The 22,615-nt window shown below is 46.2% G+C and overlaps 1 non-coding gene across 1 annotated transcript; it reads right to left on the bottom strand.

Annotated features, from left to right (window-relative positions):
• Positions 1-22,337: 22,337 nt before the first annotated feature.
• Trnat-ugu lies at positions 22,338-22,412 on the bottom strand. Its single transcript has one exon. It is a non-coding gene; the product is annotated as a tRNA-Thr (tRNA).
• Positions 22,413-22,615: the final 203 nt, after the last annotated feature.

Genomic DNA, 22,615 nt, shown 5'->3' with positions numbered 1-22,615 from the left:
AAAATCCGTTACTGAACCTTAGAAAGTTATGATCATAGGTAAAACCAACGAACGGGTTCAAACCTTCTATTCAAATATAGCTCTTTACTTACTTACAGTATATTGTCTGCACTAAGGTATGTTGATACTCTCGATATTCTGCAATTGCACAATCATGGCGCTATGTAACTGGAATGGTGCAATACGACCAATAAGACACTACAGATACGGAGGTCAGTTTACGCCTAATATATATACACTCCTGGAAATTGAAATAAGAACACCGTGAATTCATAGTCCCAGGAAGGGGAAACTTTATTGACACATTCCTGGGGTCAGATACATCACATGATCACACTGACAGAACCACAGGCACATAGACACAGGCAACAGAGCATGCACAATGTCGGCACTAGTACAGTGTATATCCACCTTTCGCAGCAATGCAGGCTGCTATTCTCCCATGGAGACGATCGTAGAGATGCTGGATGTAGTCCTGTGGAACGGCTTGCCATGCCATTTCCACCTGGCGCCTCAGCTGGACCAACGTTCGTGCTGGACGTGCAGACCGCGTGAGACGACGCTTCATCCAGTCCCAAACATGCTCAATGGGGGACAGATCCGGAGATCTTGCTGGCCAGGGTAGTTGACTTACACCTTCTAGAGCACGTTGGGTGGCACGGGATACATGCGGACGTGCATTGTCCTGTTGGAACAGCAAGTTCCCTTGCCGGTCTAGGAATGGTAGAACGATGGGTTCGATGACGGTTTGGATGTACCGTGCACTATTCAGTGTCCCCTCGACGATCACCAGTGGTGTACGGCCAGTGTAGGAGATCGCTCCCCACACCGTGATGCCGGGTGTTGGCCCTGTGTACCTCGGTCGTATGCAGTCCTGATTGTGGCGCTCACCTGCACGGCGCCAAACACGCATACGACCATCATTGGCACCAAGGCAGAAGCGACTCTCATCGCTGAAGACGACACGTCTCCATTCGTCCCTCCATTCACGCCTGTCGCGACACCACTGGAGGCGGGCTGCACGATGTTGGGGCGTGAGCGGAAGACGGCCTAACGGTGTGCGGGACCGTAGCCCAGCTTCATGGAGACGGTTGCGAATGGTCCTCGCCGATACCCCAGGAGCAACAGTGTCCCAAATTTGCTGGGAAGTGGCGGTGCGGTCCCCTACGGCACTGCGTAGGATCCTACGGTCTTGGCGTGCATCCGTGCGTCGCTGCGGTCCGGTCCCAGGTCGACGGGCACGTGCACCTTCCGCCGACCACTGGCGACAACATCGATGTACTGTGGAGACCTCACGCCCCACGTGTTGAGCAATTCGGAGGTACGTCCACCCGGCCTCCCGCATGCCCACTATACGCCCTCGCTCAAAGTCCGTCAACTGCACATACGGTTCACGTCCACGCTGTCGCGGCATGCTACCAGTGTTAAAGACTGCGATGGAGCTCCGTATGCCACGGCAAACTGGCTGACACTGACGGCGGCGGTGCACAAATGCTGCGCAGCTAGCGCCATTCGACGGCCAACACCGCGGTTCCTGGTGTGTCCGCTGTGCCGTGCGTGTGATCATTGCTTGTACAGCCTTCTCGCAGTGTCCGGAGCAAGTATGGTGGGTCTGACACACCGGTGTCAATGTGTTCTTTTTTCCATTTCCAGGAGTGTATATACAGGGTGATCCAAAAATCATGTCCCATAGGATAAACTCTACATTGGAGATTCTGTGGTGATACAGTAGTCTTGGCCCTTTGGATGACGTTGTATTCAGGGATATGATAGGAACAACCATTTGAAATAAAGTCTAGTAAAAATGAGAGCTAAAATGCATAGCTTGAGAGTTCCGAGCACTTCTTCTTCGATACTGTGAAACAAATCTCTTCCACTGCAAGCTCTTTGCTCTCCAAATTTTGGGAAGCGGTAGTGTGGACCAAAACAAGAAAAAAAAATGTTGAGGAAGCACGGGCTATAAAGTGCATGCCTTAAGAGACAATAGGTAAAACATCTCTTCTTCTGAACGAGTTTTCATAGCCCATATGTACTGGACGTTTTTGCTTCGAATGATCGTTCCTGTCATATCACACAACACGACTTTGTCCTTTTCGCCAAAATTATTAATCTTCAACGAATAATTTGTCCTATTGGACATGATTTTTGAATCATCCTCTATACAGGGTGGTCAGAAACAGTCTGGAAAGCTCTTTAGGGTGTTGCACGGTAGGGTGCGCAGAACAGTAATTGTTAAAAAAATTTCGATTCGTTGCGCCGTTTCTGAGTTAATTAGCGTTGAGGTGGCGAATCAGGCCATTGTGCGCGCAAATACAAGCAGCCCGCCGGACATAGCTTCAGTTCTTTTCATAGTGTGGATTATAGTGCACGAAACTGCTCAGCCTTTGGGTCGGATTTGATCATTAATTCTATCCCATGTCCAATTTTCGTATCGCCCTCGTGTTCGTTTTTGGAAAGCAAACGAAGAACACGCTTTGACAACAGTCTCTGGCAGGCGGCTTGAGGTTGCGTGTGTAACGGTCTGATTCGCTAACTTCAATGCTAATTAACTCGGCTCAACGTACTGAATTTTTTTCTTAACAGTTGTTCCCCAGCACAACCTACCCTTGCAAGGTTTTGAGACTCCTTATGACCACCCAGTATGGCTGAACATCACGCAGCGAGAAAATAATTTCCGAGAAACGTATTACAATCACAAAGTATGTAATGTTGTCAGTTTGTAGCCAAAAATGGTGCACTGGGATGATTCTCCGTGCATGTTATCACAATAATTTTATTCGAAAATGGTCTAGCACTGATAAGTCTCAACAAATGAATTATGGCTCTGGCTCTGAGCACTATGGGACTCAACTGCTGAGGTCATTAGTCCAATGAATTATGGAAGAATGGTGTAGACCGAGTACAAAATCTGCTTAAGGTATTGCAAAAGCTGCAGACATTGCTACCCTGTGCAAGTTATTTCGTTGTTATATAAATAAAAATACCGCAAAATATCTGGTAGCGATATCTGCAATCTGGAACATCATATGAATTTACCAGTCAGAAACTGAAAATTAGTCACACAATAGAACAGGATATTTATTACTAATAACGTGGAAGAGTTGTGAACAGTTGAGCATTTCATTATCAATGCCATTGATAATTACCGAATAGATAAAATGGGATGTTGCTAACTAGTGTGCACGAAACGTGCATCAAATTTATGTAAGAAAATTAAATAAATGACTTGGGAGAACGGAAATTAATGACGGGAATACTAAACTCATACTCTGTATTAACTGAAATGGAACAAACGAAGACATACACTACGTCAGAATGACAATCCACGTGAGCGCGAATCGATGTCACAGGCGAGAAATACAAAATTGAGTGCATAATGCATCGGATTAACTACTACACGATCCTAAAATGAGCTTCCAACTTACGAATAACAAACTATCTCTGTGTTTCTGAAATGCCTCTAACGCAACCCGTCACCAATTCAGTACGCGAAATCCTAGCTAAATGAATGTACGAATATCACCACGATTGAAATGTGCGACGGTCGTTCAGTGAGTAATGCCCCACTTTTTTTCCTCAGACATATTTGTTGTTAAGAGACAGGATTTGGTGACAATATACATCAACATGTCTTGTCCATGTCCTATTATTCTACGTAGTCTCCATCACGTTCTACGGCCGTACGCCAACGTTGTGGAAGAGCGTGTATTCCTTGCTGAAAAACTCTTGTCCTGTAGGCGTAATCCAATCTTCAGTGCATGACTGACACACTCGTCATCTTCAAAAGTGTGTTCCCCATAGATAATCTTTAAGCGGCCCAAAGAGATGGAAGTCGGCGGGTGTCAGGTCTAGACTATGGGGTGGATGAGGGAATGACGTCCAACCCAATTTGACGACGTGCCCCCAGGTTCTCAGACTTGTGTGTGGGCGGGCATTATCGTGTTGGAGCAAGATTTCTGCGGGATTTATGTTCGATCGAATACGTCGCAAACGGTTCTTGAGTTTATTCAGAGTCTTCACCTATACCTCTGAATTGATGGTTGACCCTCTTGGTATCCCATCCACGAGAATGACGACATCACGATCCCAGAAGACTATCACCATGACTTTTCCGGCAGAGGGGGTTGTCTTGAATTTCTTCTTTTTTTTGTGGTGAGTGAGGACGCAGCCACTCCATGGACTGCCTTTTTGCTTCCGGCACAAAGTGCTGTACACAGTTTTCGTCCGCCGTAACGATCCGTGACAGAAAGGTCTCTCCTTTACTTTATACGCCTTTTATCGAGTTAATAGTTCAACCGAAGCGCTGCCACAATTTTGTGTCCTGTGTTCTAACCCCGAAAGATATTTTTAGTTATGTTTCTCATTTACCTTCCCATGTCCATAGAAGACAACTACTCGGATCTTTTCCAATGTATACTGAAAGAACGTTTTCAATATTCATCTACTAATTATATGTCTAGTGAATGAAATTTTTAAAAAAATGGAAAAATTATTTGGAAGTACGCTCGGTGATATTCCCATAGTGCACCTTGGTTTTGCAAGCGCCAGTTTTCGGAAAAAGTGCTTTGTTCTGCATGGTTTGCCGCGAAATTATTGCCAACGTGTGAAATCAGCTGTTATCGACGTTTCTTTCCCAAGTGAGATTCGTACGAAGAAATGTCGCTGTGCCTTAGTGCGATGTTCTTAGTTTCCGGAATTTCTATGTTTCGAACGTTTCTACGATCGATATCATTCAAGGGAATACAACATATCTTCCTTAAAAATAAACACAGGAATAAAATGGAGTAATTAAGACTTGATGTAAGAATGAAATACAAGTTTTCCGAAAACTGGCGCTTGCAAACGATTATGAACCAAGGTAGACTATGGGAATGTCACCGAACGTACTTCCAAATAATTTTTCCATTTGAATATACCATACATACATATACTGCATAATAACTGTATGACACTTATTGTGAAACCCATTTGCAGTTTTACAACTAATATAACAACCTTGTATCCCATAACATGAAAAGAAACGTACGTGCAGTAACCTCTTACGGACATGGGTAGGTAAATGAAAAAATGAAAAAAAAAATAATAACAATAGTCGGTTTTCAAACATGGGCCACCATGATTGCAGCAGGGCCGAGCGTATTGAGCACTAATTTTGACAATCTTTTCTCGGAATCGGTCGATTATCTACGAGTAAGCCGAGACAAGTGTTCGTTTATTTTGGGTGCTCTTCCAGTGAGCAAAGATTCTGAGGGATCAGATTATGGCACTTGATTCTTCTCCTCAAGAGCGTTATTTCCGTTTATTTGCAGAGTAAGTAACACGTGGAGACTGGACGCCACGATCTTCGAATTACAGTTCCGTACTCTTTCTGCTGCGCCAGCCGATCCCTGGGTCGCACACTAACGTAATTGGTTCATGCCTACGGAAATTTTTCGAAACGCTTGGCCATTTGAAGCTCCTGTGGCTATCACTTTCATTTCTGGCCAAGGCCTGCATTTATATCAATAAAAATAAATTGCAGCATGTATGAAAGGTCATCAATTGAGAACGGTTAGACCGATTTGGCTGATTATCCTTTTGTTCAAATGGCTCTGAGCACTATGGGACCTAACAGTTGAGGTCATTAGTCCCCTAGAACTTAGAACTACTTAAACCTAACTAAGGACATCACACACATCCATGCCCGAGGCAGGATTCGAACCTGCGACCGTAGAGGTCGCGCGGTTCCAGACTGAAGCGCCTAGAACCGCTCAGCCACGGTGGCCGGCTTCCTTTTGTTCTGTTCGTAATTATAAAGACAAGGTTAACATGAAAGAAAATTTGGATGGTGTTTTTGTATGAAAACCTCAACGAAAGAAATGTGACTGTCAGTGTGACAGTTCCGCTGACACATGTTTTCGTAACAATAAAAGCTGTGAGTTCAGTTTCACATTTCTAATGACGCATATTTCACAACAACAATAAATTCCGCATTGAATAATGGTATTTTGCGAAAAATAATACAATTGAAAGTGTATTTCGATGTTTTATCGATGGTGATCGTATCTTTGGTGTATTGGAAAGATTGAATTAATGCCAGTTAGTGGTAATTTGGTGTGATGTAAACATTCAATTGATGTCAATTCGTAGTTTATTTCCTTGGAAAAAATCCCGTCGAAATATCGGTCTTCGTACGCACAACGTAGGCCAACTACATTCAAAGGAAGGATCGGTTGGATAAATCCCTTCTCGACCAAATGATTGACGGACTCACTGACTCACTGACTGTCAGACAACGCGCAGCCTAAACTACCGGAGTCATAGACATATCTTGCAATAAACACTTTCTCTTAAACCGGTTGCGAGAAAAAAAATATGCTAAGCACCCTGGAAATGTGCGGTTTCGTTTCCATTTTTGCTTTTTTAACAGAAAACAGGAAAGTTTCGTTTCTGGCTAAGTTTATAATCCTACCTGTTCGTAGATTAAAACCACTGTTGTTAAAGGCACTACCCTTACGGATTCAGTAGTTGGAAATGTCTCTCTCATGCCGCGTTTAATAATGATTCCAACCTATTTAGCTACTCATTTTGACTTCTATTCCCAATCAAGTTTCCGTTTGCAGTAACAATAAATACGAGGGTGAGTCAAATGAAAACCTTAAATTTGTAATAACAAATCGAAGCGTGCTAGCAACAGCGTGCAGAATGGCCTGTAGATGGCAGCATAGTGTAGATGCACACATACCGTCGCAGCATCAGTATAAAGATGGCCGCCCCACTTGCGACTTGCACCAGTGAAGAACAGCGTTCTGTTGTTCGGTTTTTCCGTAGTGAAGGTGTGAAACTTATTGAAATTCGTCTACGAATCGAGTAGGAAGTTTGCAAATGGAGTGACTTCAGTGGAAGAGGCTCCTCGTCCAGGTTTGGCACAACGAGTTGTTACTCCACAGAACATTGCAGCAGTTGAAGCCATAGTGAAGTCATGGGTCAGCACACTACTTGTGCATGATGTGCTCCAGTTCCAGGAAGTGTCTGCAAGATGGGTGCCACTGCAGCTGACTCCTGAAATGAGAGAACGACGTGTTGATGCTTGTGAAGAAGTTCTTCGGCGCTTGGAACGAGAAGGTGATGGTTTCCTTGCAAGAATCGTTACTGGGGACGAAACCTGTGTTCACTTCCACCAACCGGAAACGAAGAGAGCGAGCATTCCTCATCACCAAAACCAATGAAGTTTAGAACAAAATGCCGGCCGAAGTGGCCGTGCGGTTAAAGGCGCTGCAGTCTGGAACTGCAAGACCGCTACGGTCGCAGGTTCGAATCCTGCCTCGGGCATGGATGTTTGTGATGTCCTTAGGTTAGTTAGGTTTAACTAGTTCTAAGTTCTAGGGGACTAATGACCTCAGCAGTTGAGTCCCATAGTGCTCAGAGCCATTTGAACCATTTAGAACAGAACCATCAGCAGGGAAATGCTGGCTCCCTTTTGGACGAAAAAGGCGTCATTATGGGGCATTACATGCTTAGAGGGACCACTGTCAACAGTGCATCATACACAGATCTCCTAAAAAGTCATCTGCGGCCTGCAATCAAATCAAAGCGACATGGATTGCTGTCATCAGGTGTACTTTTGCAACATGACAATGCAAGGCCCCACACTGCCCGTACAACAGTTGCAACAATCACATATCGCATTTTGAGTGTCTTCCTCATCCACCATACTCAGCAGACCTTGCCCCAAGTGATTTCCAGATGTTTGTACAACTCAAAGGCGCAATGGGAGGAGAGAAGTTTCGTTCTGATGAACAGGTGCGCCACGCGGTGCGTGAGTGGTTGCACGGACTACCAAAAGAATTTTTTTCTAAAGGAATTTATGCACTTTGTAAGCGCTGGAGGACTTGCATTGAGCGTGGGGGAGATTACGTTGAAAAGTGATTCAGCTTTGTACCACTTCTGCACAATAAATAATATTTAAGAAAATATTTAAGGTTTTCATTTGACTCACCCTCGTAAGATCAAAGAGGGGGGAGAGGAACAAACGCACAGTTAAAGGGGAAGGAAATGGATATAAAGAAGGGGGAGGACGGTATGGACAGAGACATAAGGGAGGAAGAGATGGATAGACGGTGGGATAAGAGATGTGCAGGGAGCGGGGAGAAGGTGATGGACAGAGGTAGGGGGCAGGAGGAGGAGAAGGAGATGGAGAAACGGAGGCAGGAGGGGGGGAGGGGTAGAGAGAGGCTGGGAGAAGGCGATTAGGGCGTATAGCCAATTCATATACGTATTTAGTAGTTGTGAAGCATTAACAACTTCACTAGTATACAATAAAGTTGGATGAAATTGAGTGTGCGCGAAACGAAGCGCGGCTTGGTGCAGATTATTACACTATTGGCCATTAAAATTGCTACACGAAGAAGAAATGCAGATGATAAACGGGTATTCATTGGACAAATATATTATACTAGAACTGACATGTGACCACAGTTTCACGCAATTTGGGTGCATAGATCCTGAGAAATCAGTACCCAGAACAACCACCTCTGGCCGTAATAACGGCCTTGATACGCCTGTGCAATGACTCAAACAGAGCTTGGATGGCGTGTACTGGTACAGCTGCCCATGTAGCTTCAACAAGATTCCATAGTTCATCAAGAGTAGTGACTGGCGTATTGTGACGAGCCCGTTGCTCGGACACCGTTGACCAGACGTTTTCAATTGGTGAGAGATCTGGAGAATGTGCTGGCCAGGGCAGCAGTCGAACATTTTCTGTATCCAGAAAGGCCCGTAGAGGACTTGCAACATAGGGGCGTGCATTATACTGCTGAAATGTAGGGTTTCGCAGGGATCGAATGAAGGGTAGAGCCACGGGTCGTAGCACATCTGAAATGTAACGTCCACTGTTCAAAGTGCCGTCAATGCGAACAAGAGGTGACCGAGACGTGTAACCAATGGCACTCCATACCATCACACCGGGTGATACGCCAGGATGGCGATGACGAATACACGCTTCCAACGTGCGTTCACCGCGATGTCGCCAAACACGGATGCTACCATCACGATGCTGTAAACAGAACCTGGATTCATCCAAAAAAATGACGTTTTGCCATTCGTGCACACAGGTTCGTCGTTGAGTACACCATCGAAGGCGCTCCTGTCTGTGATGCAGCGTCAAGGGTAACCGCAGCCATAGCCTCCGAGCTGATAGTCCATGCTGCTGCAAACGTCGTCGAACTGTTCGTGCGGATGGTTGTTGCCTTGCAAACGTCCCCGTCTGTTGACCCAGAGATCGAGACGTGGCTGCACGATCCGTTACAGCCATGCGGATAAGATGCTTGTCATCTCGACTGCTAGTGATAGGAGGCCGTTGGGATCCAGCACGGCGTTCCGTATTACCCTCCTGAACCCACCGACTCCATATTCTGCTAACAGTCATTGGATCTCGACCAACGCGAGCAGCAATGTCGCGATACGATAAACTGCACTCGCGATAGGCTACAATCCGACCATTATCAAAGTCGGAAACGTGATGGTACGCATTTCTCCTCCTTACCCGAGGCATCACAACAACGTTTCACCAGGCAACGCCGGTCAACTGCTGTTTGCGTATGAGAAATCGGTTGGAAACTTTCGTGATATCAGCACGTTGTAGGTGTCGCCACCGGCGCCAGCCTTGTGTAAATGCTCTGAAAAGATAATAATTTGCATATCACAGCATCTTCTTCTTGTCGGTTAAATTTCGCATCTGTAGCCTTCGTGGTGTAGCAGTTTTAAGGCTAGTAGTGCAGTTGTCAGAGTGGGCGACTGTGCTTGGCGGGTTGACGGCATCGAGACTGCGGGCCAGTCACGTGGTCCGATGCTCCCGGAAGCGAGCGCGGCTTTCGGCGAAGGCGGCGGCGCGGCCCCGGAGCCACGTGGGCGTGTTTGGCAAGCGCGGCCCCGTTTCGCGACCGCGGCGCGCCGCTAATCTCCCAGCCCGCACGCACGCGACACACACACACACACACACACACACACACACACACACACACATACACTCTTGTGCACGCGCATGCGCGCACGGGAACTATGACGCCGGGAGAAAGTTGGCAAGCTGGCGTGCTGCGACCCGCTTCTGGCTCGGCTTCAGCTAACACTATGAATACGCAATGCACGGATACCTGCGACGTAAGAAAATGGAGCGAATGCAGTTTCAGACGTCCCTCTAGGATCAGTATTGGATCCATTACCTTTCTCGTTATACCATGTAGTTATAATTAAATTGCGGTTATTCCCAGAGGACTGACTAGTACGGACTCTTGATTATCGTGTGGCAGCGCAAGGTGATAGATATTCTAATTCTTTAATGCGGAAGCGATTTACGGTGGGAGAAATAGTTACAATTTCGGCCACTAGGTGCAAATTTGGCTCTGCAAATCCAGCAAAAACGTATAGAAATGTTTCCATACGTAATAGGTTAGGAACGGGACGTGGGTAGGAAGGAAAGGTCAAACTAGTATGCAAGGCATAATGTTGATTTTATTATTAACTACTACTTACAGATTTGTTCAATATGATCACTGGAGACGTCGACGAGGTGCTGCATCCATAAAATGACGTGATCGATAATTGCTCACAGCAGTTACCGCGGAATCTGAGCGAGCGTTCTGTATACTGGACTTCAGACATGTAGAGACCGAACGTGTGCCTAGTGAACACGTTTTCTTTAGAGTTCCCCAGAGAAATTCAGATTAGATGACCTTGCAGATGATGCATCTCTAAAATGTTGCTTTAATCAGAGCTTTCACCTGGCGAGCGACATGAGGTGTTGCACATTTTGCATGGAAACAGTGGTTTCCACACAGTTGCACTGTTCCAAAGCAGGAATCACAAGCTGTACAAAGAAGTCTCGGTAACGTGCAGACGTACACCTGACAGGCCCTCTGAGTGTATTGTCTTGAAAGAAGAACGGACCAAGAATAAAGGTTTCACATACGATGAGTGCAGTGCCTCTTGTGGCCAGCATGGAATCACGTTGCAGAGCCATGCATTACTGTCCGTGGTGATCACACACCCTATTAGGAACCATGCCCTGCCTTTTGTAATGTCCGGGGGACTATCGTAAATCGCGGTGATTTCAGTTTAATTGTTGTGTTCGAGTAAAAGAGTCTTCTCTTAGCGCCTAATTCCTTCTGTACTATAGTGTAGCATTTGTTTCTATGTATGGTCTAAGTTTGATACTTGGCAGTGACGCATCATGCGGAAGCTACTTTCGTCCCAAAGATTTGAATACCAGGGTACTTTTGAGTGAGTCGAGGAGTCTGACGTCTCGGATCGAGAGGATCCATCCAAATGACTCCTCTTACGAAACTGAACAAAGATCAACGACAACCAACAGATCCTTTTTTGCATAAAAAACTATTTTCCTCAAGTCAGTCAATTGCTATCACCAAGTGATTTTTTATGAATCTCTTATAAGATCAGTACTTAATGTGCCAGGGAACATTGGTCATAAGCACAGCACTCCTTCTTCAGACCACAAGTGGCTCATCGGCACCATCCGACCGCCGTGTCATCCTCAAATGAGGATGCAGATAGGAGGGGCGTGTGGTCAACACACCGCTCTCCCGGTCGTTATGGTGGTTTTCTTGGACCGCAGCCGCTACTATTCGGTCGAGTAGCTCCTCAACTGGCATCACGAGGCTGAGTGCACCCCAAAAAATGGCAACAGTGCGTGGTGGTCTGGATGGTCACCCATCCAAGTGCCGACTACGCTCGACAGCGCATAACTTCGGTGATCTGACGCGAACCGGTGTATCCACCGCGACAAGGCCTTTGCGTTCAACATTGGTCATAAACATACAGAAATATTGGAATGGTAGATGTCTGAGGGAAAGGTATTTCGAAGAATCGTTGGCCCAACTTGTGAAAGGGGAAGATGGAGGAGGAGATACATTCAACAGCTTTAGCCGTATATAAAGATCCACCTTAGAAGAAAGGTGATATGAGCCTGATTGAGTTGAGAAGGCACGTGGCACGGAAGCTTGATATGAGAAATAGCTAAAACGGTATTAAAAATTAAGACGGTCAAAGGAAACGGGCTCGATCAAGAACCAGGTGAGATTATGAAGAACCTGCAGAAAACTGGCTAGCGGGTATGATAGAACAAGCGAGAGAACTTACTCCTAACAGCAATGTCCCGTAGGCCGTTGGGGGAGCAAAGTGTATCTTGCAATTGGAAACAAGCGCTGGTCATTCGCGTCTGCAAGAAGCACTGCCGAACAGACTCACAAAATTATAGGCCAACATCTCTGACGTCGTTCTGTTGTAGAAACCAGATACCAAAAATCTCCCGTGTGGAAATCAACATGCTTTCTGAAATCAAAGAACGTGTGAATCCCAGCTCCCTCGATTTTCTACGAGACCCAGAAAGTATTAAATACCGGTCCCCCAGGTCTACGCCGCGTTTCTTGACTTCCGGAAGACGTTCGATGCAGTTTCACATTGCCGCCTAATGAACGAAATACGGGCATACGGAATACCAAACCAGTTGTGTGCTGGAGAGAAAAGTTTATAATAAACAGAGCTTGGCATGTTATTCTCCACGAAGACAAATCTTCATAGGTAAAAGTAAATTAGGGCATACGTCAAGGGATGTTACAGAAGTATTACTTTTCACGATACATATAAATGACCTAGTGAATAATGTCCGGATTTCCATGTGACTTTTCACGGAGGATGCTGTTATATACAGAGAAGTCTCAACGCTAACAGCGAAATGCAGAAAGACTTGCAGAGGATCGACGCATTGTGCAAGGACTGACAGTTAATAGTCAGCACAAACAAATGTAATGCATTGCCATAAACAGGTAGAAAGATCCATTACTGTAAGATTACAGCAGTGGAACATTTTCTGTATCCAGAAAGGCCTGTACAGGACTTGCACATGCGGTCGTGCATTATACTGCTGAAATGTAGGGTTTAGCAGGAAAATGAAGGAAGGAGCCACGGGTCCTAACACATCTGAAATGTAACGTCCACTGTTCAAAGTGCCGTCAATGCGAACAAGATGTGATCGAGACGTGTAACCAATGGCGATGACGAATACACGCTTCCAATGTGCGTTCACCGCGATGTCGCCAAACACGGATGCTACCATCATGATTCTGTAAACAGAACCTAGATTCATCCGAAAAAATGACGTTTTGCATTTGTGCACCCAGGTTCGTCGTTGAGTACACCATCGAAGGCGCTCTTGACTGTGATGCAGGGTCAAGGGTAACCGCAGCCAGGGTCTCCGAGCTGTTAGTCCATGCTGCTGCAAACGTCGTCGAACTGTTCGTGCGGATGGTTGTTGTCTTACAAACGTCCCCATCTGTTGACTAAGGGATCGAGACGTGGCTGCACGATCCGTTACAGCCATGCGGATAAGATGCCTGTCATCTCGACTGCTAGTGATACGAGGCCGTTGGGATCCAGCACGGCGTTCCGTATTACCCTCCTGAACCCGCCGATTCCATATTCTGCTAACAGTCATTTTATCTCGACCAACGCGAGCAGCAATGTCGCGATACGATAAACCGCAATCGCGATTGGCTACAATCCGACCTTTATCAAAGTCGGAAACGTGATGGTACGCATTTCTCCTCCTTACGCAAGGCATCACAACAACGTTTCACCAGGAAACGCCGGTCAACTGCTGTGTGTGTATGAGAAATCGGTCGGAAACTTTCCTCATGTCAGCATGTTGTAGGTGTCGCCACCGGCGCCAACCTTGTGTAAATGCATATCACAGCATCTTCTATCTGTCGGTTAAATTTCGCGTCTGTAGCACGTCATTTTCGTGGTGTAGCAATTTTAATGGCCAGTAGTATAGATGATTTTTACTATTGGCTAATCCATAGCATTTATGTGAATCATTTTATTGTTGACTATGTCCTATGACTTCCTTTCTCTTTCAAGCAATATATGACATTTGTTACTACTTCTTCTGAGGAAGAAAGGTTTGTGTCTGTCGAAACACTTTTGGCGTGCAACTGGTTGACTGTATGATCCCCATCCATAACTCTACAGTTGCTGACTGCTGCCATGTTCAAGATTTTAAAGATGAAGAAGAGAAATTTTGTATAATTGGCCTGGCACTATATAGCTAAAAGTGCGGTGAAATACGGGCAGCGTCCATTGTGTCACGGCCCGGTGTGTGCGTGGCGGCCGCTAGCAGGGATGGAAATAGTCAGAGGGCGCTCACGAAGGCCGTCGTCACGAAGCGGGGCCACACATATGAGGCGGCCGCTGACCTGTGAACAAAAGGCCAGCGCGGAAGCCGAGATGCATATCTCTGATGTATGGCATTTCTTGTTCCGCGGCGAGCTAAGTAGCGAGGCGAGTCGCAGACCCCCTGCGTGTGTGTGTGTGTGTGTGTGTGTGTGTGGTGGGCGACACGTGGCCGGTAATCTGGCTGATGAGCGTGGGAGTGGCCGCCCTGCCGCCCTGCCACCTGCCACAAGCAGCGGGCTCGCAATTAGCCGGATTACGCCCCCGCCGCTCCCATCTCCTCCTGCCGTGCTCGCGGCTGCTGCGACCATCTCGTCTCCACGGACATCCGCTATCCGCTGCTATTGCTAGCCGCTCCCGCTGCGGCGTCCGAATAGCGCCAGGACTACAGACACCGTAGTGTTTGTCGCACGTGGGCGTCTTAGCTACCTGTGAATACTTGTTTCCTGATTGCATAGTGGCTGTCCCGCCCTATGCGAGACTCATGTAAATGAAGATCTGCAACATTAACAGTGGAAAAATGCTCCTGTCGGGGCACAAAAAAAGGGAATATGTTCCTGAATATTTAAAAGACTCTCACTGAAAAGTGGGGTACTAGCTGCTTCAGTTTACCTTCCTCAGAGCCTCTAAAAATATTCCCAAAATTTTTTGTTGCGAACGTATTCGCGCATTTTTAAAATGCTATTCACCACAAACTCACAGAGACTCCCACAACTGTAACTAACTCACACCCACTCGTCCAAAGCTGTAAGTCGCTCGTTCCTGTCGACTCCCAGTTGCCCTTTCTCATTCAGTCATTTAGCCCAGCTCATCGTCATTATCTCTTTGTGTCTCTCAGCCACTGTCTCCTGTATCGGAGCCACAGTCCCCTTCGTTCTGCCCTACTGCTATAGTCTCCTTTCACTAACACTGTTTTCCTCTTGCTCTCACTTACCGCTAATCTCTCATTCCTTCCTTCCTACTGCTGCTGTCTTTTCTTACTGTCACTATCTTTCTCGTCCTTGTTGTCAGTGTCATATACTCTGTCTTACATTATCACTGGCTCCCACTCACTTCCACTTTCTCTTCATTTCCCCTCCAACCCCTGGCACTGTCTCCTTCACTCTTTTCCTAGCACCGTTCCGGCACAGTCGACTGCGTTACAGTGTCACTGTGTCCCTCACAGTGTGTCCCTCGCTTTCTCTCACACTGCCATTGTCTCCTTCGCTCTTTCTATAATACAACTACTTTCTGTCATTTTCTAGAATTTATTACTTTTCCGTCTCTTTGCCACTGCCAGTGTCTTCTTCTCTCAGCTCTAATATAATCGCCTGCCATAATTTTTGGGAATATTTTTAAAGATGCTGAGGAAGGTAGAATGAGGCAGCTGGTACCCCGCTTTTCAGTCACAGTCCATTTAAACAGGAACATATTTGGAGATTTGGTGCTCCACCGGCTCCTTTCTTTTCCCTGCTGCAGTAGGGCATGTAACTTACATGAAAAGAAAAGTTCTGGTCATTAAAATTTACATAGTTTACTTATGTGACGTAGAAATAGGCCCAACCTTGCGAGGTGCCGGGGTGGAAAAGAGTTTGTACCTCTTTAATTCAGACTAATTTTGCATCAGAACGAGACATGCACTCGACCCCTTCCATATCTACCAGATAATTAATTATGCGCGCAACAGTAACGGAAGAAAATGATGGTGGACCCTGCTAGTTGGTAAAATAAGGAGTGCACACTCACAATAATTTAATAAAATCGTAATTTACTAAAAAAAAAGAACTTTATCATAATAAACAACAGGAAGCGGGATTCTGCCTATATCTACGAAATGATATGACGATTAAATATTACAATGAGATTTATTGTATATCAGAACATAAATGCACATGATTGTCGACACACACAGTAGGTTAAAGGATAGGGTATACTAAAATATTATGAGAAAAAGAGTTGGCCCGAGAACAAGGGGCTCCTACTCTCTGTGATGCAATAGATTGACGATAATGACTGGAGGTCCTAATGAATCAAAAATTAATCTCCCGACTATATAGCAGTATCGCAATTAGTAGTGAGAGCTCAAATGGCATCACATGGAGAAACAAGCAAGATGGACTTATAGCAAAGCAAGCACACGTGCTGCTGAGAGCTTCAGTATAAAATTGATAAGGTCCTACAATGCCAGAGCCGCAAAATACTGTACCAGGTCTTTATGACGTCAACTGCCTCAATTTCAAATGGTTCAAATGGCTCTGAGCACTATGGGACTTAACATCTTAGGTCATCAGTCCCCTAGAACTTAGAACTACTTAAACCTAACCAACCTAAAGACATCACACACATCCATGCCCGAGGCAGGATTCGAACCTGCGACCGTAGCTTCAATTTAAGTTGATCAATCATGCCTCTGCTATTCAGCTGAGGGCACTGAACTTGCCGTTTGACCAGCTACGAAAACAAACTGCCTAGACCACCGACCATCCGGTGCCAGACAGTCGCACCCAGCAGGTGCACAGTCCACAAGTATTCTCAGAATCAAGAGGACAATGCAGTCAGTCGGTGCCAGGAATCTTCGTTCCGGACGCGACGGAACGGTAAACACATAAACTGCAGCGACACTCAGACGTCTCGCAGGTCGTTTCGCCCTGCATGCAATAGGCGAAACTCGACCTACGTCAGTCGTTCCGCCAGGCACTTAAGCCTATTGTACAAACCCCTCAAAATTCAGGGAAGTGCAGCCGCCAACCAGAAACGCAGTGTGCCGCGTCCTTCGATGCTCGCCTCGCACAGGCCACCCAGGAAAATAAAACAACATGTTTAGGAATCAAGTGAAATGTATTTTTTGAGCTCTCAGTACAAATACTCTCATTACAATAACCTTATTTGGTCTGTTACTACCGTGCAATGAAATAGAATATTAATAAAATTGATAAAAATGAGAGGAGCCATGCAAAAGAGTGCATGGAACCTCACAACCTAAAACCAATTTTATACCTAGGACTGGATCGAACGTGCAAAAAAATCTGCATGTGCTTCAGTACTACAACATGGTGTCCCAGATGATACGCGAGACACTTTACAGCTTGTTTCCCCGTGCTACGTTACATTATAAACTAGGTTTTCGCCTCAAACTGGATTTTACGTGTTCAAGTACAGTATCTTTGAACCTAAGTATCTCGGGAAAGGAAAAAGATATGAAGAAAGTTTTCAAGATTGTTCGAGATCGGAATCTTTGAAACACACTGTAAAGATTACAACCATTTGCTGCGCAGAGCCGTGTCGGAACCCGCGACTGGGTTTTGATACCCATAACGTTTTTGGGATGTTTCTCCATAACCGACAAAAGTTCTTGAAAGGGGAGCGGTGGGTCGTCTAGGTAAATGCCTAGAGGATGTACTTTTAAAATTTGAGCAACGTTCTGCTGTTATTTATCGTTTATGTTTCGCTGCCGTGTGGAATGGCCGCGCGGTTAGAGGCGCCATGTCACAAATTGCGCGGCCCCTCCCTCCGGAAGTTCGAGTCCTCCCTCGGGCATAAGTGTGTGTTTTGTTCTTAGTTTAAGTAGTGTGTAAGTCTACGGACCGATGACCTCAGCAGTTTGGTCCCTTAGACATTCACACACATTTATATTTCGCCTCGTATGAGATTATACGTGTAGAAGTAGGGTAACTTTGAACTTCAGTATCTTGGAAAAGGATAAAGATATCTAGAAAATATTCAACGGTCCTTTGGATCGGGCCCTTAGGAATAGGTTGTAAAAATTTCACCCATTTTCTCTGCATAGCCGTCTTGGAATCATCGACAGTGGTTCAAATGGTTCAAATGGCTCTGAGCACTATGGAACTCAACATCTTAGGTCATAAGTCCCCTAGAACTTAGAACTACTTAAACCTAACTAACCTAAGGACATCACACACACCCATGCTCGAGGCAGGATTCGAACCTGCGACCGTGGCAGTCCCGCGGTTCCGGACTGCAGCGCCAGAACCGCTAGACCACCGCGGCCGGCCATCGACAGTGTTTTGAACCGATTGTGACGGCCAAAACCCTTTTCGTAGGCTTTTCCCTGGAACCGCCCGTGAGATAATAGTCTTTCCATAAGTCCCATCAAACCCACCGTGGACCACATCGAATGCAAAAAAAAAAAAAAAAATTTACAAGTGGTCCGTAGTCCAAGGGTTACCCAAAACACTTGACGTTATACTGTTATCACCAATGGAAGCCGGGATACGAGCAGCAGAAAATCCCGTTTTTATGCACGGCGTTTTGGAACATATTAGGAATACATGTTGTCGCATGCATATTGATCACCACTGAAACAGCACGTAGGTCCACCTTTGGGTCGCAATACGGCAGAGATTTTGGGTGGGTGCATTCGTAAGTCCTTGGTATGTTTCCGGAATATGTAACACTAGATGTCCGTGCACAGTTAACGTAAGTCCCATAATTTACGGAGTAGTAGTTTTTGGGAGTGTTGCTGGCGTCCATTAAGCCCTAGACGTGTTTCATTTGCTTCAGGCGAATCTGGCGTCCAAGAGATCAGCCCGAGTTATCTATTGAGCTTCTCGAAACACTGCATCGCGATTCTGGCCTTGTGACACGGACAATCATCCTTTTGAAAGATGCCATCTTGATCATGGAAGACATCATACATGCAGGTTGTCCACATTTTCGGGTAGTCAACAGCTGCCATGATGCCTTCGATTACTGCCACGGGTCCCTTGGAAGCCCAGGCGCGTAGTACTGCAGCTTGTGCCGTCTGTGGCGCAGCGCATGTTTCGAGGGGCCGTTTACCTGGACGGCGCATCTGGACACGAGCTGGTGTAACAAGAAACGTGATTCATCCGACCAGGCGGCAAGTTTCCATTGATCCACGGTCCAGTCTCAATGATCCCGTGACCATTATAATCGTAATAAGAAATGTAGTTGAATCAACATGGGAACACGAGGTTGTTGTCTGCTTTACGAGGTGCATTCAAGTTCTAAGGCCTCCGATTTTTTTTCTAATTAACTACTCACCCGAAATCGATGAAACTGGCGTTACTTCTCGACGTAATCGCCCTGCAGACGTACACATTTTTCACAACGCTGACGCCATGATTCCATGGCAGCGGCGAAGGCTTCTTTAGGAGTCTGTTTTGACCACTGGAAAATCGCTGAGGCAATAGCAGCACGGCTGGTGAATGTGCGGCCATGGAGAGTGTCTTTCATTGTTGGAAAAACCAAAAGTCACTAGGAGCCAGGTCAGGTGAGTAGGGAGCATGAGGAATCACTTCAAAGTGGTTATCACGAAGAAACTGTTGCGTAACGTTAGCTCGATGTGCGGGTGCGTTGTCTTGGTGAAACAGCACACGCGCAGCCCTTCCCGGACGTTTTTGTTGCAGTGCAGGAAGGAATCTGTTCTTCAAAACATTTTCGTAGGATGCACCTGTTACCGTAGTGCCCTTTGGAACGCAATGGGTAAGAATTACGCCCTCGCTGTCCCAGAACATGGACACCATCATTTTATCAGCACTGGCGGTTACCCGAAATTTTTTTGGTGGCGGTGAATCTGTGTGCTTCCATTGAGCTGACTGGCGCTTTGTTTCTGGATTGAAAAATGGCATCCACGTCTCATCCATTGTCACAACCGACGAAAAGGAAGCCTCATTCACGCTGTCGTTGCGCGTCAACATTGCTTGGCAACATGCCACACGGGCAGCCGTGTGGTCGTCCGTCAGCATTCGTGGCACCCACCTGGATGACACTTTTCGCATTTTCAGGTCGTCATGCAGGACTGTGTGCACAGAAATGCCAACTCCGGAGGCGATCTGTTCAACTGTCATTCAGCGATCCCCCAAAACAATTCTCTCCACTTTCTCGATCATGTCGTCAGACCGGCTTGTGCGAGCCCGAGGTTGTTTCAGTTTGTTGTCACGTTCTGCCTTCATTAAACTGTCGCACCCACGAACGCACTTTCGACACATCCATAACTCCATCACCACATGTCTCCCTCAAGTGTCGATGAATTTCAGTTGGTTTCACACCACGCAAATTCAGAAAACGAATGATTGCACGCTGTTCAAGTAAGGAAAACGTCGCCATTTTAAGTATTTAAAACAGTTCTCATTCTCGCCGCTGGCGGTAAAATTCGATCTGCTGTACGGTGCTGCCATCTCTGGGACGTATTGACAATGAACGCGGCCTCATTTTAAAACAATGCGCATGTTTCTATCTCTTTCCAGTCTGGAGAAAAAAATATCGGAGGCCTTAGAACTCGAATGCACCTCGTACAATTTGCGCTGAATACCGTGATATGAAACACTTGTGCCGGTACTGTATTTCTTGACGAAAGAAATTTGCGACTTTTTCTGCAATGAGATATTGAGATAACGGTGACAGATGAAAATTCGTGCCGGACTGCGGCCTGAATATGGATTCCGGCTACATGCTAGCGCTCGACTCAATCGCTTCGGCCATCCGATCACGTACGACAGCCGAGGTAAATCTCTTTATGCTCAGGTGCACACTACGGAGTCCATTATTTTCCTTGGCTTGCAGACCTACTATTCCCGCGAGAGGTCGGACATTATTGCCCTTCTACTCTGAAAGCTCGATATGCCGGACATCCATGTCCTTCAGTACAGACACTGTCGTTTCGATCCTCAAGCCGTATGTATCTGTACTTGATGAAAGGAGGAGTCAGATTACTGCAGTGCCTCACTGCAGCAAAAGTAGGTATTTCTTTCAATATATAGTGTGAGCAGGAAGTGATAAGTAGTGGTCGTGCGACCGTAATCTATCAGTGGTTTTGGGTCACAAATCGCAATAGAGCAACATCTTTAAATCAGGTGTTCAAGGCTTTCTCCAGAATGTTGTGGAGAAAATTGTGTACAATGTTTGCCGTGCACACCTTGACTCACAAACATAAAGAACGACGTGTGACCGCCTGCGGCGACTTGATTGAAATGCGTAACACGGACAATTGCACGGGTGACGAAACGTCATGTTCTCAACACGAACCTTCCACTAAACGCCAGAGTGCAGAAGTTCACGTAAAGGGCCAACGTTTTGTCGACAAAGCAGACATTTTAGCCAACGTGACGCGCGACTTGAACAACATCTCAAAGAAAGTCTTTTATGACAGTGTGAACTTTCTGTGCTTGGCAATCAAGCTGGGGAGACTATGTAGAACACCTGTAACTTTAAATCCATCACCTTAACTATTCTGTATTTTTTATTCATCCAGTCTGGAAACCTTTTAGACCGAGAAGGTATGGTGAGTCGTGGACGTGTCGTCTAATAGCGGTTTCGCGATTTTTCAACCACTTTACGTAGATACAACGGAAGCACGCGAGCATCCGGCCAGCTTCGCAGATTACGAGATGCTTGTTTCCAGGTGCCGGACCATTATAATCTGCTCATCGTAAAAGTCATGTCACCAAGGATCGCCATTTGCGGTCTGATCGTCGCTAGAACGATTCCTCAATCGTCTGCGCCCGCCCTATATGACGATTCCGCGTTTGTCTGTGCCCACCTTATATACAGGATGTCTGGGCGAGCTGCACACAAAAAGATTTGTTTACGTTTCGTTACGTATTAAGGTTTATAAATTTATCTGTTCAACATTGTACACAGGAGTCCAAACATTTTTATGCATGTTGGCACAGTTCAATCTGGGCACTGTTTGTAGCTCTACAGATATCGAAACGTTACTCCACTTCTCGTCACATGTTCATAAGCATGACAGGTGTTATGGCCTCTACTGCGGCGTAGATGTGTTGTCTCGGAACTAATAGATAAAGAACCTTCGTTCTCTAAACAAAGTCCTTGATAAACTCCCATGCATGCCGGGGACAGGGGGGGGGGGGGACAGGCAATTGGAAACCCCTTCTAATACAATGCCCAGGAAACGTCTCATGAAGAAATGTGTGTTAACGTTCTATGATGGTGGGGCGGAGCTCCTTCCTGCTGGAAAATGACGTCGCGAGGCATATGTGGAACTGCTTAGTTCGCCACCTCGAGAAACGTGTACCCTGCCACTGGCGCGCATGCGCAGTGCGACTCAGGTCTGTTCGTAAATTAGAATTATATTAATACCTTCGGCTGCTAACAGGTGTTGATATACATCAACGGGGACAGGCGAAAATGTGTGCCCCGACCGGGACTCGAACCCGGGATCTCCTGCTTACATGGCAGACGCTCTATCCATCTGAGCCACCGAGAGCACAGGGGATAGCGCGACTGCAGGGACTATCTCGCACACGCCTCCCGCGAGACCCACATATTCACCTTGTATGTCCAAACACTACATTCGTAGTGTCCAACCCCAGCACACTCATTACTCGTGGAAGACATTCTTACCAAGTTCCGTAAGAGATCGGGGAATGTGTGTGTACCCGCACAGAAAAAGAAGGTCGTGGCCGGTATT

The sequence above is a fragment of the Schistocerca americana genome, chromosome 7 (genome assembly GCF_021461395.2).
Source record: "Schistocerca americana isolate TAMUIC-IGC-003095 chromosome 7, iqSchAmer2.1, whole genome shotgun sequence".
Lineage (NCBI taxonomy): Eukaryota > Metazoa > Arthropoda > Insecta > Orthoptera > Acrididae > Schistocerca > Schistocerca americana.
This window is presented reverse-complemented; position numbering and strand designations above follow the sequence as displayed.